The sequence below is a fragment of the Sturnira hondurensis genome, unplaced genomic scaffold (assembly GCF_014824575.4).
Source record: "Sturnira hondurensis isolate 20B ecotype Veracruz unplaced genomic scaffold, ASM1482457v3 Scaffold0014384, whole genome shotgun sequence".
Classification (NCBI taxonomy): Eukaryota; Metazoa; Chordata; class Mammalia; order Chiroptera; family Phyllostomidae; genus Sturnira; species Sturnira hondurensis.
In genome coordinates, this window is record NW_028087015.1 from 19111010 (window position 1) to 19130571 (window position 19562).

At 40.7% G+C, this 19562-nt stretch overlaps 1 protein-coding gene and 1 pseudogene across 1 annotated transcript in view; both read left to right on the forward strand.

Moving 5' to 3' along the window:
* Positions 1 to 19562, forward strand: part of FBXL7 (F-box and leucine rich repeat protein 7) — a 344099-nt gene that overhangs the window by 305620 nt on the left and 18917 nt on the right. The gene's annotated exons all lie outside the window — the stretch shown is intronic.
* On the forward strand, positions 2217 to 2344 carry LOC118998897 (uncharacterized; annotated as a pseudogene).

The following is a 19562-nucleotide window of genomic DNA, read 5'->3' on the forward strand; positions in this document are numbered from 1 at the left end:
CTGGAGACAATTTTTGAGTGGGTGGCAGAGGACAAGAGTATGTGGCTAAAATCTTAAAACTAATTAAATGCTAAGACCCGTCTGTTTTTGAGAGACTATTTCAAGTAAAGATCATCTGTTCTGTTTATAAATACTAAGTTATCCCCTAACATGTATAATACAGATTCAAATAGAATTAACTACCTAATAAATGTTTATGGAATTAGTTTTGTGCAAAAAAGGCAATAATCACTCATTATTTATCTTGATTATCTATTACTTTGTTGCTAAAAAATAAACAAAACTGGGCTAAAATCACAATTTACTTGTAAATGAATTCAACGTAGGTAGTTAAAATAGCAAATTCAAGATGTTACTAGAGAAAAGACAGAATTCAGTGGGTAAACAGTCTTACCTCATTGGGAGCATTCTTACCATTTTAAATACAGATAATCTAACAGATTCTTTTAGAAAAAGAAAAGTAGTGAGATTAAAAACAATACTTCTCATCCCAAGAAAAAATGTGGAAGGAAACTTGTAATAATTTGTACAAGTATGTATTTACCTTAAAAAAAATTCGGTCTACCAATGAATGATGGGAACTGTCTTTAGAATGGTATATCGGCTATTGTTTGCTGTGTAACAAATTACCCCCCAAATTTGATGGCTTAAACAACAACTTTTATTACCTCACAGTGTCTGCATGTCAAGAATCAAGCACTGCTTAACTCACAAGACAGCGATGGAGGTGTCAGCTGGGCCTCAACCCTCTCAAACCTGGGCAGACACGGTTCCACTGCACATTCGCTCACATGCTTTTTGGCAGGATCAGTACCTTGAGCTGAGGGTTCAGCTCCTCACAAGCTGTTAGCCAGAGGCCTCCTGCATTTTGGGGGGGCCTCTTCATCAGGCAGCTCACACATAGCATTTTGCTTCATTAGTGTGAGCATGCAAGAAGGGAAGAAAGAGTACAAGTAAGAGGGATGTCACAGTCTCTTATAGCCATCTCAGAAGTGACGCCTTGTCACTTTTTCCAAGCTTTATTTATTAGAGGCTGTAACCAGGACCAGTCCACACTCAAAAGGAAGTGATTTCAGAAGAAATGATTGCACAGGAGGTAAAATCATGGGGACCCATGTCAGAGGGTACCTGCCACACCCAGTGATTGGTTTCCACTTCAGCGGTGACAAAATGAAAGGTAGAAGATCAAAGAAATAGTCAAGTTCCCACAATGACTTTCCTCCAAAGTGTTAAAAATACATACACGTCATGGTGTTTCTAGGACCTGATTCACTTCCTATGACCATATGTACAACCCAAACTGGGCAAGTTAACAATCACATTATCATTTGTTATACACTTAAAAATGACATTGTTTTTTGTTTAAAATATGTGTAAGTTAATTACCAGAGGCAAGCCCGAAAGGAGAGGCAAACAACTCAGGCCAACAGCTAGGAGAGCCTGTACCAACTGCAGCCTGGATATGGGCCCTGTTTCTGTTTCTAAGGCTCAGCTAGAACTGTCAAGAAATCATTTTGAGCTCTCTGTGTTTGTGTGTGTCCATGCACACGTGTATGTATTCATTCATCCCCCTTGGGATTGTTATACTGAGAACACGTGCAGGGAAGAGTGGGTGACCTTGTGTGTATTTACCTTGCTCCTTTTTCACTAGGGCCACCAAACTGGACAGAGCGCCTGCCCGAGTTGGAGAGGCCTGCATTAGGGCAGTCTCTAAAGGGCATCTTCTGTCCCTAAAGTGTGCTGTTTTCTTTTTTCTCTGATGGCAGTCCCAGGGGATGTTACTCAGTGCGTTTCCCAAGTTATAGTTGTCTTCAGATGAAGCCTAATTTTAGTTGTTTCTCCTCAGCCCCTTCATTATGCTGCTTTTTGGATGGCCATCCTGCCAGTAGGGTTTTTCACCCCATAAACCAAAGATCCTCCACATCCCTTAATTCGCAGGGTACAAGTCGTGTACACAGAGCCCAGGTGACTATCCTTTTCTAATAGAATAGAGTCAAGTTTTGGAAACTGCACGTGTGTTTGCCCATGTGTGTGTGCATGTGCATGGACCCCTTGCGCCTCTGACTCAAGAGCACATATTTTCCAAGAGTCAGGGCTCACAAAGCAACTTAACTGATCTAACATTACACTCTCCCCAGAGTGATTTAAAGTGCCATAAAGACATCTTTGCCTTCAGCAATTTCCCTGTGGCTCACCTTCAATTAAAAGACCCAACTGTATGTACCTGGCCAGGGAGATACAGTGATTACGAAGGTGGTTTTCCCTGGGTGAGACTTACCCATTGCACTCCCAATGCACTGACTCCTGCAGTTTCCACAAATGTGGGAAACTCCACTGCTAAAAAGAGAGAAAAAAAGGCTAAACTCTTCCTTGTTTGCTTTGGGCTGGAAAGAGGAAAAAGAAAAAGGTTAACAATTCAAGAGACAGATAAATTGCTTTTTTTTTAAACAAAGACTCATTGCATTTATAAATGTGGGTCTTCCATAATTTTTAAAAATCGTTTATATGTGGGGATGAGCCTTATAAACAGTACCGCCGAGTCAAGGCTATGGTTTTTTCCAATTAAAGGACTGGACCCGACAAGACCACCAATTGTTCTGTTGTGTTTTGGAAGCCTGATCCAAGTTTACATTTCCAGCCAGTGCCTCACCCCTTATGTTTATGACAGCACAAAAGAGCTGGCTCTGGGAATTTCTCGAGGGGAAGTCATGGCAGCACGCGCCGTCACTGAGAAGGACAGCGCGGGAGGAAAACAAAGTAGCATGTGAAACGGGAAGCAGGAGAATGGGCGGTTTCTCTTCACTTGACATTTAAATCCCAAATTGGATTCTCCCGCATATCAAAAGCAAAAATATTTTCAGTGTTTGGACATATGTAGGAATTGCCAAATGGAGAGTTAAGTCTGAGAATGTACCACAACATCAACCGTTTGCACAGCTGTTGTTGGAAATGACTCCAAACCACCCCAATGTGTCTAGCAAATGTAAATATTGACCACGTGCATTTCCTAGCTTTGTTTAGGGGTCTCCCCGAAGGTAGTGAGCTAATAAGTACCATCCTAAACACACTCAGTATGACACTAACTCTGCCTCTCATGACAGTTGTCACTCTGGAATCTGCTTACAATCGTGCATAAAATAGCACTTTCGTGGGAATTCAGATGGATTGCATGCAGTTATTTTGGTAAACTCAGGAGGATTGACTGTGTGTTAGTGTCTGTGAAACTATTTGAAATACTTATGTGTTTTTCCAGTGGAAAGAGGGGGAAATGCCAATGCCGAAAAGCAAATGGTGACATATTCTGAGACTCCGAGTCTTCGATGGCTGCCCTGCTTTCCCGCTGAGCACCCACCTGCTCCTCCAGGCACCTGGACACCAAACTCCACAGTTGAGCCTCCTCGTATGTGACATCATTATGGTGCCACAGCTCCAGATGTCCCTGGACTCTTGTCCTAAATCAAAACCCCGTGGCTGGACAATCTGAGAGGCCAATTTAAAAGGATTTCATAAAGTGCATTCATAGTAACTAAATCTAATTTATGTTGCATTATCATCCGGGAACTTATCCATACCTATTAATTTTGCCTTCCAAATTCTGCTGAAGTGGTTACTGTGACCCGCCTATATATTCCACTTAAAATTGCTAATACAAACACCCTTCCTGAAACCGTTGAGTTTTTGCCATGATTTTAACTTTAGCATGGTGACATTTTTAAACTATTAAGTTCTTAAGAGAACTACTTGGTCAAGCTTGGAAAATTCCTAGTAAAAATGATGAAGTCCAAGACAAATAACCTTCTGCCCCTTACTCTTGGTGTTCATTTTACCACTCGTGCAAATTTCCCTCTATTTCATGCAAAAGGACAAACTTGGTTTTGATCTTTTCTGAAGCCTAGAGTCCAGGCAATACGGAAGCTCCTTCCCTTGTTTAGACCTCCCTCTCTGTCCATGCCTGTTTGTGCACGTGGCCTGCTTTCTCTACGTGACAGGCAGTCATGACAAGTCTAGGTAGGCAAACAAGCAGAAGAGAAAAGTGGGTGGAGAGGGTATATCAGTACCCTCCCAGGGACAATAGGTGGTACCAGACACTATGGACTTTATCAATAGCAGGCTACGAGCCAATGAAAACCCTCCCCTGTGGTTGTTAATGGCTGAAGATTAACAGGCCAAGTGTTTATTCCTCAAGGTGTTCTGTCCAACCTTCTTGATGCAGCCCCAAACAGACCTACCTGAGGTTAAGATAAGATTCTTCCTTGTGAGGTTGATCAGGAGGCTTGTCCTCTTCATTGAAAAGCAGAAGCTCTTATTTCTTAAAAAAAAACACCGGGCAACAGGAATTTTCCTAATGATCCAAAGTGAGGGGATATGAGAGCACCGATGGTGTTTAGAGTTAAGGCAGCAGAAGCCACATGTGACCTGAAGCAGCTGAAACCTGCTTGTTAACGGCATGTTAACTACATGCCGGTGATGTTCACATTCTCTAAATCACTGGTTCTTCAACCCCTTCCCGTGCTAGAACACCCAGGAGATTTCAAAACCTCTAGTGCCTAGGATGTATCCCAAACCAATTAAATCACAGTCTCGGGAGGTACGATCCAGGCATCACTGTCGTTTTTTAAAACTCTCCAAGTAATTCCACTGCACAGTCAAGTGTGAGAATCCCTGCACTAAACNTTTAGAGTTAAGGCAGCAGAAGCCACATGTGACCTGAAGCAGCTGAAACCTGCTTGTTAACGGCATGTTAACTACATGCCGGTGATGTTCACATTCTCTAAATCACTGGTTCTTCAACCCCTTCCCGTGCTAGAACACCCAGGAGATTTGAAAACCTCTAGTGCCTAGGATGTATCCCAAACCAATTAAATCACAGTCTCGGGAGGTACGATCCAGGCATCACTGTTGTTTTTTAAAACTCTCCAAGTAATTCCACTGCACAGTCAAGTGTGAGAATCCCTGCACTAAACAGAGCGCTTGTAAATTTCTGCAGGTGCACAGCTCTGTGCCGTGAGCATCTCAACCTCCAGGGTGCATTTAGTCTTTCCTTCCACAAACACATGATTATTCATTAGCCTCCCCCACATAAAAACCAAGGGGAAGACTTGCAAAGTCAAACAATAAACAAAAATTCGACCATGCCAATTTAAGAAATGAAGTGGGAGGAAGGTGGACCAATCATAACCTGAGGAAGATTTCTCATAATGCTGACTTTATAGTGGACAAAATTCTTGGGAATGTCAGGTTTCATTATCTCTTTTCAAGGAAAGAGATAAAGGTCAACTTCAGTATCCTCTGAAGATGATCTGGAAATGGAAATCCATGTGAGACTTCAACAAGAATTTTGGCTTATTCACCTTACCTTTCAGTATGTAAACTACGTGCTATAAACAAATTCTTAAGGAGATCAGGGATTTAATAGCTTATTTCTTATTAAAAATTTGGTAATATTTTAGAGAAAATAAAATTACTTGCTAGAGGTATATTTAAAAATAATCTCCACTATTAGAAAAATCTAAGAAATGCTAAAACCTATAATCTGTGGGGAGAAAAATCAAGCTTAATTGCAGCTATATTATTACTACTAATTTGTCTGCACAATCTACCCTGTTTTATATGGTTTTGCTATAACCTATTACCATTTAGATACTTCAACTGAGATGTAGTGCATTTGAAAAGACCTGCAATGGCATTGAGTAATTCATCACTCCCCAATTTTACCACATGCACTCAGCTACATCAGAAAAGTAGAATCTTTAAGTATCTTCAAGTTCTTGCTCATGTCAGAGACATACCAATTATTTCATTTATTTTTTTTTATTTTATGTGCCCCAGGCATGAAACAGCTCTCTAGCCAACAACACAGGTATCAAGCTAGAAGGAACTAAGGACCACACATCTGCTTTGCCCGTGACTGCACAGATCAGAGTGGTCTCCATTGATATTGAGTCACTGCCTTTACCATTTAAAATCTTGGAAAGACAGAAAAATCCTGCATATAGTTTTCTATATTTTAGAATCCATCCACTCAACACATATTTTTAAGCACATATTTTGTGTCAGCTCAATCTGTTGTAGGAGCTGGAGACCCGTCAGGAAACCAAAGTTAGATGAAGTCCTTTGAGCTTGCAGTCTAGCAGAGGTTGGCACACAGTTAAACACACACAGACACACACACACACACACACACACACACACTGAAACTCTCACATAGAGCTTTTGAAAATCCTTAAAATTTTTTCCAGGAAAAGAAAAACAATGTCAAGTTAAAGTGTAGTAAGGAAGGAAGGTGCTAGATATAAGCTGGATGCATTGCACTTTCGTGGATGTTTCATTTGCAAACATTGCAACTTAGCTCCCTGGGATCCTTGAAATTTCATGGTCTATACGAATGATCATCCGGTTCTGATGTTTGAGGCGCCTTTTCATATTTTGAAGTCCCAGGCTAATTGTAAAGTTGGGATTTAAACCATCTGAGTCTCCTGAGAGCCTAGGGTGGGCAAAATAGCCTCTGAAATTACCTATCTCATAGCTCCAGCAATAGGATGAGAGAATCTCACCTATTGTGACGATCATGGACCTTCAAGCCAATCTGTTCACCCGGGCTATGGAGAATCATGAGAGGCATGGGACCCCAGTTCTGCAGCCGTGTGCCTGCCGACTAATGGAGCAACAACTCCTGCCAGTTGCTTCCTCCTCGGACTCTTTGAAATACAGATTTCCTGGACAGCTTACTCTGCCACCTGCTGTTGTTGACAAACACCAGAAGACGCTGTCCTATCCCAGGGCTGCTAGTTGCTGTTTCTCTGTAGGCCTCAGGAACTCAATGTAAGAAATGAAAAGCACCTAACTTGCCCACAGCAAGGCACTAAAGTCTTCATAACAGGACTACACCTAAAAGTGCTTTATGCACTATCATGTGAAAATGCAATTTTTTCTAATTTGACAAATATTTCTGAGGGACTAATAAATTCAAAAACTATATGTATTAAAGTCTTCTGTGCAATCGCTCATCTTGCAAGAGATAAAAAGAAAGACTTCAGCTAAACCTAAAGCCTTTACTCGTCCCATTTATTAAGCAAATAATACATATTTATTAGTCAGCAAATACTTATTGAATACCTATTAAGAATGAGGCACTGCTGTAAGATGCTAGGAAAATAGTTATGAGGAAGATAATCAGGGTACCAATCATCATGGAGATTACAGCCTAAAAAATAGGAAGGTAAAGAAATGCCTTAATGGAGCCCTGGCTGGCGTAGCTCAGTGGATTGAGCGCGGGCCTGCGAACCAGACAATCACGGTTCGATTCCCAGTCAGGGCACATACCTGGGTTGCAGGCTGGTTCCTTGCAGGCTAACTACCAGCAGGGGACACAAAAAAGGCAACCATACATTGATGTTTCTCTCCCTCTCTCCTTCCCCTCTAAAGATAAATAAATAAATAAATAAAATCTTTAAAAAAAAAAAAAGAAATGCCTTAATGAAGATGGAAAGTGCTGTAATGGTGCATCATAGGCTGATGGACCCAGGCAGTAGTTCCTGAAATAGACAATACTCGAATCAAGCCTGAAAAAAATTTAAAACAACATAAATTCACATGAAGGAAGAGGGGACAACCTGGGTGGGAGAGAGCTTAGATCATGCTCCCAGAAACAGTGAGTAGCCCCGTTTTCTGGAGGTGGGTTCCACCATGGGAAGTGGGAGCAGAAAAGACTGAAACCTGTGTTGCAGCCACAGCCAGGAACCTCACGAGCTAGAACATTTGCCCAGGCAGCAGTGAACCCATCAGCGGCCTAACTCTGGTGGAGGAGAAATGGCTTGGCCTCCTTTCTCCCCATCTACTTAGGAAATTCTGTCAATTTACTTGAAGACATGAAGGCAAAGCCATAAGCAACAGTAATCTGTAAAGCCAGCCATTATTTCTGGTGGTAGACCCATGCCAGCCAGCAGCCAGACTGACTGACAGATCCGTAAGGTTTATGTGTGTGACGGAGAGAGGAAAAGAGGAAGAGACCCTGTGTGTCCGTCAGAAGATGAGAGAAATGAGGAGTCTGACTTGAGCACTCACCATTCTCAAAGGACATTCATGCATTGATTCCAACAAAACTGTCCTTGGGCGAAGCTATGTGAAAAGTATTTTCATAGTAAAATTTAGATTTCAGCCTCAGGCTAAAAATCTGTGTCAGTAGATTTAGCGCCCCACCTGAAATAGTTTCCACAGACGCCTGGATAAAACTCAGTGTATTCTCGGCCCTCCCACTGCACTACACCTGCAGAAGGGCTGCAGCTGAGGACTTACCGTGAACCTGCTCGACGTCACGTGTATCTGCAGGGCAGGTCCTCTGTTTACGTTCCGTCTCAGCCGGGAAGTCACTGCGCGGCACCTGCTCATTTCCTATCAAGTATTTATTTTTGGCCAGCTATTTCTGTCTCTTATAGGGATTTTTTTGTTTGATCTTCTTTTTGAAGAGGACTGAATAATTCATAGCACATTCAAAAGTAAGAACACATGTATTCTTAAGTATATGAGAGTGTGTATATATCTTTATATACATAAATTGGGTAGGATATATATATATATGTATGTAGGATATATATACATACATAATATATCAATCATGCTATCAACCACACAGTATTTTTAATTTAAATGTTTCAAAATACTCTTATGTCTCAAGGGTTCTGCTTATTAAAATAATTGCAAAAACCCTGGTTTTGCTCCGGCAATTCTGAAGACATAGAAAGCAGCCATATCTGTGTATTAGACAGACAAGCCTGGAAGAGGAAGCCATGCAGTCCGGCACCGTCAGCAGCTACTGAGAGACCTAAAGAGAAAGAGGAACAAAAAACAACATGATAAATAAGCAAGAGCTTATTTATAGGAAGAAAAACTAGCAAGAGCCCATAAGAATCTTCCTATAGTTGTAATTGGTAAGGGATGGAGCTTTGAGTAGGCTTATTGCTCTAAGAACATTGATGGTAATGACAAGAATAAAAATTAATCTTTAATTCTATTTTAAAGGTACACCCCTAAGGAAATGTCACCAAGTATTGTTTCAGGGCCTTTTATGTAGGAATTTGCCCCTGGTACTGAGAATTACAGAAAATGGTAGAAAGTATGATATATGAACTCAAAAGCCACTTTCCTGTGGGGATGGAAACATTAACTGGCTATTAGAACTTTCAGAGAGTGACTCTTCTCACGGAAAACATCATGTCATCTATGCCCATAAAAATATAATCAGTTTATTCACACGAAGCAATCATTGATTGTTAGTACTTTGCATTTATCTGTTCCAGAGACATTGTCATTTTAACTTGAGGTCACTGGGGGGCATCTCTAAACACAGGAACCCATTACTGAGGACAGAAAAGGGAAGCCATCCTCACCATGTTCCTAAACCAACAACCCAGTCCTTTCTCAGACAGCTGGCCCTGCACCACTGCGTTAAGATCTGTCCTGAAGAATTGCAAAGAAAGAAGGGAATTCTGATTTTTTGGTGTTCGGGCCCGTCAGGTCTGTTCATGGTGCTAGCAGCCAAGCCAGCCTTGGAGAGAGAAACAGGCAGGTGGAGACAGTAAGAGAGAGCATCCCGTCCTCTGAATCAGAATCTTATTACCTTCTACGTGAAATACTTTATAATTCCCAGAAAACTAGTTATTGTGGTTCCGCTATTGGAGTCAAGGCAACATATGAAAATAAATCAAATGTATAAACTCTAGAATCTTATGAGAAAACATTGGAATATACCACGCATATTCCCAATCAAATAATAAATGAACCAATTTAAAAAAACAAGCCCGTGATTATAGAAATTGAAGCATGAAAATGTAAACAATTTGGTTCAAAGAAGGAGAAAATCACTCTTACAATAACTTCTCATAATATTTATCAGCATCTGCATCCATGGGCCCAATTAGTAGACTTCTAGTTTTCTTCAGAACAATTTTACTTCACAATCCAAAGGTGAATTAGGTGAATAACTTGTGCAAAGGGCTCAATTGAAATTAGGAATCTTTACAAGGGAGAAACCCCTGGATTCTAATTAAAATCTAAATCCTTTCATAAAGTATCAAGTAGAAACCTACTCAACTTCAAAAAAAATCATAAAAATCAGGACCAGGTTCCGTAGTGGCCACTCCAGAAATAGAGTTTTTGGTGGCCACTTGAGTTTCTAAAAGCCATGTACTCTACCACACAATTTACTGCATAATGAGGCCAAGAGGAACCAATATTCCCTCTCTTACTGCTTTGTTGTTATTGTTGTTTTTAATTAGTAAGTCATAATTTATTTCCCCACAATATTTTTCCAAAGTGAATCACAGAACGGTAGAGCAAGCAAGAAGCTGATAAATTCAGTTAGGTCATATTACAAACTTTCACACAATGTGTTACCCTTTTTGAGTAGAACCAAGGCCTGGATCATTCTCCCATCTCCAGAAGGACTTTTCAGTCCTACCCAGCCCCGGGTACCGACTACTCAGCCATGACTTTGTAAATGATTAGCTTTGCATTCTGAATGACATGGAAGCTGCGTGTAATTGCCATGCCTTGCTGTGAATTGTAGAGGCTTATTGTGTGGGGTTACTCTCACTCATTTTAGAATGCAAATGCATAGGGGATTGAACCTGACCCTTCAGGAAAGAGTTCACTTGCCTTTTGTAGACTATCAAAGGAATGTGATTATAGGAAGACCAGAAAACGTCATTTAATTAGGACCCCAAAGTGCTCCACCCCAGGGACCATGCTTCTCCACTCTTGTCCAGTTTTCTGAATGGGAAAAGTCCCGTGCGGCCGCCTCCCATCTTGTCACTCCTAGCCACCTCTCCGAGCCTGCAGAGTACACAGTGACAGTTTTATATTTGTTGTCTTGCTTCCACATGTGCTTTTCTCCCCCTTAGAGCATATGTTTAATATTTGGGACAGTACAGGATGTTTAAAGTTATGAAGTTATCAGTTTGTTTTCCTTAGAAGGCACAGATGCCCCAACATGCAAAGTCCCAGAGCTCTTAATGTCCTCACTGCAGAAAGTGCCCACCATCGCATCCATGTTTACACAATTATTATCTAAATGGCTGAATGTTTTGAGCCAGCACATTTTCACCATTTGCTGCCATCATGTTGACAGAAGACAACTGAATAATATACAAGGAAGAAGTCAGTGCTTTGATTAAAAGAAAAATGTGTCCAGATGACTTGAGAAAGTTGCTCCAACCCAGCTTTCCACATGAGATATACTACTTCCATCTGCTCTTATAATCCCAAAGTATGTTGTAATTAATGATGTGGGTATTCACAGCGTCCCACACTGGAGTGGAGTGCTTACTCTTTAAATGAGAATTTGCCAGCTATCTTTTTAGCGCCCCTGCTCCCCACCCCAGAATGTTTTCAGGTTGGCTTGGTATAGTTCAGGAGGCAGCAATTCAGTACAGCTCTTTCACCAAGTTTCCCGAACTTGGAGAAATTACTTGGAAAATTACTTGGAAATTACTTGGAGCTGTCCTTGGAAATCCACACCATGTTGTCATTGCTAGTCCTTCAGACATTGCTTCAGTGCCTTGCCCTTCTGATCTCTAGTTGGGCACAGTATAGCCCCTCAGCAGAGTTGTGATAATGTTGATTGAGAAGGTTTCAAGTGGTAGGTCTAGGCCAGGGGTGTCAAACTCGCTTTCACTGGGGGCCACATCAGCCTTGCAGTTGCCTTCAAAGGGCCGAATGTAATTTTAAGACTGCATAAATGTAACTGCTTCTTAACAGTTAAGTGAGAGCTCAGTGCTGCCTCAGGGGAGAAACCAGGTACCGAGCCCTATAAAACAAGTTGAAGGGCCAGGTTCAACCTGCAGGCCTTGTGTTCGACACCTGTGGTCTGGGCGATCGGGGCAGAGCAAGTCCTGCAGGATGGACTGCTGTCTGGCCCACCAAATGTCCAGGCTCAAAAGCTTTTTGGCAGAAGTGCTGGGAGAAGAGGCACAGCGATGGCACTCTGAGCAGGGGCGGTAGCTCCGAAGAAAACCAAGCAGGTTAAAAGCCAGATAAGCTTTAGGAATACACTGAGGGGTAGAGGCCATTTCAAAGGATGTTTTACAACATTTCAGAAATAAATGAGTGGAAAGCGGGACCGTCAAGGAAAGGAAATGCTTTTTTCCCTAAAGATCTGACTCTAAACTCTTTAGTTGAAGGATTCCAACAAAGGAAGCCTGCCTGAGGCTGTTCTCTGATTTCCCACCCCCATCACACTTTCCCCGCAGATTTACACACTGGGCGCAGACCATTAAACACCGGAGTTGGGAGCAGGGTGCTTAGGTGTAAACACCCAAAAACCTGATTAGGCTCATCCTTCACTATTCTGACACACTTCTCTCCAGAACAATAAATAACACCCTCTTAGCTGGTGTGGTTTTATCCTTTTCTGTCCACATGGAGCCGGGTTATTGCTGACTAGCAAGAATGCTTCCTTATCTTCAAGAAAAAATACAAAGGGGGTAGGGTAACCCAGAATTTATTCAGATGGCTTATTTATTCATGATTTAACTCTTAGTTTAGAAAGATAGAAACATTAATAGATATGTTGGGGGAACCTCCTTTAAAGGTTATTATAAAACTTCACGATGAAGCAACTGCCTGAGTGGTGTTTTTTTTTTAATTTCCCATCCAATTCAATTTTTTAAAAACAGGTTAGAGGTCAAAGTGCGTCTAATTCATTCAAGGAGGTCTAGCACAGGGGCAGTAGAATAAATACTGCTATCCTCTGCCTTTTCAGAATTTAGGAATCAGAAGTCTGGGTAATGGCTTTCTCTTTAACTTTTGGAGACTATATTTTTAAAGTCTATGAAAAAAGAAGGGAAGCATTGGAACAATTTTTTTTTGTTTAAGGTTGGCACTTTGAAATACAACACCCTTGGTATATCTTATATTTCAAGGTACAATGCATTAATATATCAAAATTTTCAGAGTTTTCTATTGTATTTATAATTAAAATTTTTATTATTAAAGTCATGGACCTACTTCAGGCATTATTTTTCATGGCTACTTTGCTTTAAACATGTATTCTTGTGTTTTGATATATACATTTCTAAGATGTGAGCCATCTTATTTATACTGGGTTATCTATTAGTCTAATGTAAATTGCAGCAAACATTTTTCTCATATTCTATGTACTTGTTCACAATTAAAACATACAAAACTCGTAGTGCTGATGTGCAGACACAATGCTCTTTGTTTGCTATTTTCATTATGCCTCAATGGCAGACTCTAAAAAAATTAATGATAAACCAAGACTTTGTGGATTTTGTAGCAAAAACAAGGTTCCTTGCTATGATTAACTCTTAGTTGGATTATGGTTGCGATGGGTTACTTCTAATTTTATTTTGATCTTCACACACTAAAATTGTAAGAAGTAATAAAACTATTTCCAGGGATAAAGGATAGCTCTGGTCAAAGTTCAAAATTATTTTCAGGAATGTAAGGTACAAAAAGAAGCTCATTAACGACTACACATTTGCTCACTTGTACATTAATTTTGGTCAAGATGTTCCTAAATATTCCCCAAGAAAATAAAATCTCTATTTCATAACTATTTCACTATATTTATGTGGACTACTTTTTTAATAATGAGAAAAGGAATGTCCTTTAGTTAACATGACTGGCTAAAGAGGAATGTGAAATACCAATATCTACCACATCCTTGCAGCTTATGCTACTCTGAGCTGTACTGAAGTATTATACCAGTCAATCAATCGCTGGGTATTCGGCTATATTATTTCCTAAGGCTCTTGACATGGCCANACAAAAAGAAGCTCATTAACGACTACACATTTGCTCACTTGTACATTAATTTTGGTCAAGATGTTCCTAAATATTCCCCAAGAAAATAAAATCTCTATTTCATAACTATTTCACTATATTTATGTGGACTACTTTTTTAATAATGAGAAAAAGAATGTCCTTTAGTTAACATGACTGGCTAAAGAGGAATGTGAAATACCAATATCTACCACATCTTTGCAGCTTATGCTACTCCGAGCTGTACTGAAGTATTATAACAGTCAATCAATCGCTGGGTATTCGGCTATATTATTTCCTAAGGCTCTTGACATGGCCAAAAAAGCTAAATTGACGATTTTGCAAAATGTTGTTGTAATCATCTTTTTATTTGCCTAATCCATGAAGCAAACAAAGCAATCTTTTAGCTATAAATCATGCTTTTTGTTGTTGTTCAAAATGACCCACAATTAATTCCAAAACAATAAAGCATTGAAATTTCTCTTTAAAATTGAAAATTAAGGTGCTGTTTTCATCTTATTTTCCCTTCTTGAACCATTATAAGAGATTTAGTTTTTTTTTTTTAATCAGAAAGGACTGACTTTGTGCTTTGAGGCCAGTCTGCAAATAATCTGGCCCAGATTACGGAATATCTATTAAGACAGTTTATATTGAATGAACCAAAACAGTTTCTGCCCCAAGGCTTCTATCTAGTCAACCTTTGAAGACTGAACTGAAAATGTTTTTCTCATCTTTGGTAATCTTTGATTTCACTAATTTAATAGAGATACTTTAAAACCAAATGAAAAAAATATAACAACAAAAAATTTTAAGGAAAACTTCAAGCCCAGAATATAAATGTCAGAGTGTTAACATTTTACGGGAAAATGAAGTATTTTAAGTTCAGCTCTAAACTCATGAAGGCAAACCAAGTGGCCCACCAAGGAGCGCAGGGCTGGGGAAGCAGAGGAAAGAATGAAGAGGGCAGGATGGGGGGAGGGGATGAGCGCCCCTCCTCAGGTGCTCATCAGCCCCCGCACCCTGCCTGACCCATGTCACAAGATCAAACTGCACCTTCCAAGATCTGTTACCTACTCAATAGTAAACATTCTAGTGAATGATATACAGTAATGTCTATCCCCTTATGCACACTTTCCATTGCCACATTTTTCATTACCCATGATCAATCATGGCCCAAAGATATTAAATGGAAAATTCCAGAAATAAGCAATACGTGTTTTTAAATGGTGCGCCAACCTGGGTAGCACGATGCAATCTCATGCAGTCCTGCTGCCTCCTACCTGCAACGGGAACCACCGCTTTGCCCAGCGTCTCCACGCAGTGTACACTCATCTCAGTTATCAAATTGGTAGCCAGAAAGAGAAACCACATGCATGTAACTTTTGGAACAGTTGTTGTTATAATAGTTGTTTTATCTTACTATCCATTATCGTTGTTCATCTCATACTGTGCCTCATTTATAAACTGAACTTTATCCCATATGTTTAAGAAAAACACAGTATGGAGAGAGTTCAGTGCTGTCCTTGGTTTTCGAAATCCACTGAGGGTCTTGGAACACATCCTCCAGGGATGAGGGGAGTCAAGTGTATCTATATAAATGATGAACCAGAATCTACCATTTACTTTGTTTTAGGACTTAGTATAAATCTCAAATTTTGGGTAAAAACTAAAAGCACAGGTGGTCCAGAAAACAATCCTAAGTAGAGATTGTCTCCATTGTATCACATGTAGACTTCACCCCTTCCATTCCAAGGATCACTTTTTTGAGTGACTTTGGGACTAAGTGAGAGTTTTAAGCACTGAGTAGTGCCACCTGCTCTGATTGGGAGATAAGCTTTAGGTTTGCTTTTTCAAAATCTTGACCCAAATGGTGTTAAGACATATATTCAATAAATATAAATGTATAGCTATCTTCCTAAAGAGAAATACATGACACAGAAATTACGGACTGGTTGAGACATGGGTGAACTGGCAAGGTGATGAAAGGCCCTAGTTCTACGGAGACATAATTATGCAGTGGGTATGGGAGGCTTCCTCAGAAGTATTTCACTTTGCTTAAATTTTATTCTGCAGCCGAATTTCCAAAAGGTCATTATTATTAATTTTCCTTTGAAATGATGGCTTCCTTTAAAAAATGTGATTTAAGTTTTGGAAAGTGAAATCGTCCAAACTGGGGCCATGTGAGCCAGCCATGTAAAGTCCTGTCTCCAAAGCTGGCAGCCCGAGAAAGTCAGTTTTCGTGCTTCCGAATAGTGGGTCTGGGGTAGCCGTGGGGTCTCTCAAGAAGAGATCATGAACTTGGACCGTAACAGGCCTAGAGGACCCCCCATGCAAAATGTGTGCCAAGTCAGTGAAAGGGGTCCATCCACCCACCAGGATATCGAGATTCTCAGCAGGTAAATAAAGCAATTTTAAACGTACTAAGTTCCTTTAGTTGTTACCTTTTCCTTTTGGTAATATAGAGACAATAAAATGTTCTCTACATCATTTGGTCATTGGCTTTCTCAAGTATTTAAAAATGACAATAGGGTATTGTATTTATGAGTCAATATTTATACAGTACTTAGAACAGTGTCTGGTAGATAATAAATGCTTTATACATATTTTACACTAAAAGAAATTATTGTAAATTATTTAAACAATGGTGGATTACATTTTCAAATAGCTAAGGAAATCAAGGATTTTCTGTGCTTTAAGAACATTCTGATTAATTATTGATCTTCTACATGTTTATAAGTTTACTGCAATTTCTTTTTTTCTTCCTAAAAAGCTGAATTTGTGAGATGGACAGCCATTCCCTGTGGGCCTGCTGCTGCTGTGAACTGAAAATTTATGACTTTCTCTTTATGGAATCTAAATTCAATACTGTACTCGGTATTGTGCTTTGAAGGATACAAAGCTGGAATTTCCTAACTATTCATGGGGAAATAAGGCAAAAGCTCTATCTGACAATTGAAGATAGAAAATAATTAAGGCGCCATGTAAAATGCAACTTGAAGGTTGGAAATTATAGATTGCAAATCTTTTCACAAAAATCTATGTTTCTTCTCTGGTCAAGACAAGAGCTGGCTCACTTCCCCAGTTTTGCAAAGCCGTCTGTGAGCTCTCTGGAGGACAGTGCGTACACACTACCGTCTCTCCTGCACTGTGATAGAAAAGCCAGTTCTGACCGCCACGACTGATGCGTGAATCAGTTCTGGGGAGGGGGAGAGAGAGTCCCTGTTCCATCTTAGGTATAAATTTAAACAGAAAGAGTCTAAAAGTCTAGGCTAATGTAGAAGCGCTATTCTTTTTTATTTATCGTGCATTTTCACGTTTTATTGTTATTAAGAGTGAACGGTGATGTAGGTAATCTACCACAGCAGGTGTAACTCGAGCAGAAGCTCCAGGAACTTGGCTCTGAGCCACTTTGGCTGATGATATTGCTGCAAGAGATTGTTTTTGTGTGTGCATGTGTTTTTCAAATACCCTCTGAGGAGACTAATCTTATTGAACTAAGTGTATGTACTACTTTCAGCCTAAATTAAGTGCAGGGGAAGAGAGAAAAAAGACCTAAAAATAAAATGTTGATGAAGCACTGAGATGTTTCAACTTCTTCAACGTGAAGCATCTGGTTCCAAGTGGTTCCTCGAAGTGGTTCCTGAAAAGGATTTGCTGCAGGACCAAGCATCGTGCATTCTCTTTGGTTCATTCTCTTCCGTGCATTAGTTGAACGTTCTCTGGGTGGCTGAGTCCAGGTAAGACTCTGGACTGATTAGACACGAACAAGACAGCACCTGACCTCAAGTCTCAGTCTAGTCAGGGGAGAGACACTATGTGAAAAGGGCTGTGATGCTGACATATTTGAATTCAATGGAAACACCAATAGTAACGGAATAATTCAGCCTGGGTGTTTCTGGGAAGTCCTAACAGAGAAGCTGACCTCCTACCTGGGACCTGAGCAAGGACTGAGCATCAACCAGTTAGTCTGGAGGAATAGACATCCTAGGCCAGGGGAACAGCATCAGCAGGTGCTCTGATTGTGAATTGTGGGGGAAGGTCTCCTACACAGTCTAAAAAGTTGCATTTTATTCCCTAGGTACAATGTCTGGCATATAGGAAGCATTCAAGAAAAAAGGTGTGAAATGAAGTATATTGGCTTCTGGGGGCTACTGTTATAAAGTAACACGAATCAGGTCGCCTAAAATAACAGTTTATTGTCTCACCGCTTTGGAGGCTAGTGGCCTGAAATCAAGGTGTAGGCAGGGATATGAGGGTACTCTCTTGCCTCTTTCAGCTCTGGGTGACCCCCAGACATTCCTTGGGGCAACGTAAGTCCAGCCTCTGCCTCCCTCCTCGAACTACCTTCCAACCTCGGTGTGTGTGTTTCTGTGTTTCTGCCTTCTCCTCCCATACGGACACCAGACATAGTGGATTAGGAACCACCTGAATCACATATGACTTTAATTTAACTTAATTACATTTTCAAAGACCTTCTTTCCAAATAAGGTCACATTCACAGGCACCCGGGATTAGGACTTGAACAGATTGTTGTGGTGGACACAATTCAACCCACAACAAAACCGTGAACCACTCCAGGTATTGGTGCAAGGAAATTGGATCATAATTTAGAAAGCGTTCTCTGAATACAGGACGGAGGTTGTGTGAGAGTGGTAGACGGTTGGGAAGGAAACTCAAAGTCGGGAATCTCAGTTAAGTGGTTGAGAGAGAGATGATGCTAACTTGAACTGGAGTGGTAACAGCAGAGACAGAGGAGGGAGGAGAACATTAGGTCTATAAACTGATCGAAGTAAAGAACTTGGCAACTGGTCAGAAATACACAGGGTTCGAGGTAATTCCCAGGTTGTGTAGCTTAGAAAGGGAGACTTGACGAATGGCAATACCACTAACACAGTGTAAGAAAGAAGATTGTTTTGCAGAATATATGGATACAGCCAGCCTTGGATATGTCATATTGGACATGCATCCCATACATCTGTGGGGGAAGGGCTGGTATAGGATTGTCCAGTAGAATCTTTCCAGAGGTGGAATCTGTCTATATGTGCTATCTAGCACAGCAGGCACTGGCCCTCTGTGGCAATGAGCTCCTGAAATGTGGCCAGTGCACCTGAGGATCTGAACTGTTGGTTTCATTTTAATAAATCTAATTTCCAATAGCCACACCTAGCTAGTGGCTATCCTAGCAGACAACACTGGTCCAGCAGGCACTTGGATGCATGTGTTCAATGTCTGCGAGACACACAGAAATGGGGAGAGAGAGTGGTCTGTACGGGAAATCGAGATTCGGGAGTCATCAGCATACAAGCAGTTGCAGAAGCCATGTGAGGCCAAGAGCCCACCCAGGGGGAGGCCAGAGGCTAACAGAGAAGAGTAAAGGATGAAAACCCTGGGGAACACCAGTGTGTGGGTAAGTGATGCACCACAATGAAGGTGAGCTAACAACACCCGAGGAGGAGAAAGGAGAAGCACAAGAGACAACGGTTCTGCGAAAGGAACACTCGAAACTTCAGAGAGAACAGTGCACCGCGTTGTAGGAAAAAACATATTTTATTAAATAAACTGTGAGAAAAGGCTTTCACAGTTACAACATTCATTTACCAGTAGGTGCAATGACCATATATTGTTCACCCAGAGTTATTACACTGTGCTCTAATGATGGATTTTTATTTTTATTCCACCACCTCCTTCCCCCCAACCCCTCCTGCTGATGTGAAAAACATTGCAGAAGTTTTTGGAGACAATGTAAGAAACTTACAAAGATGGGACTATTCCAGGGGACCCAG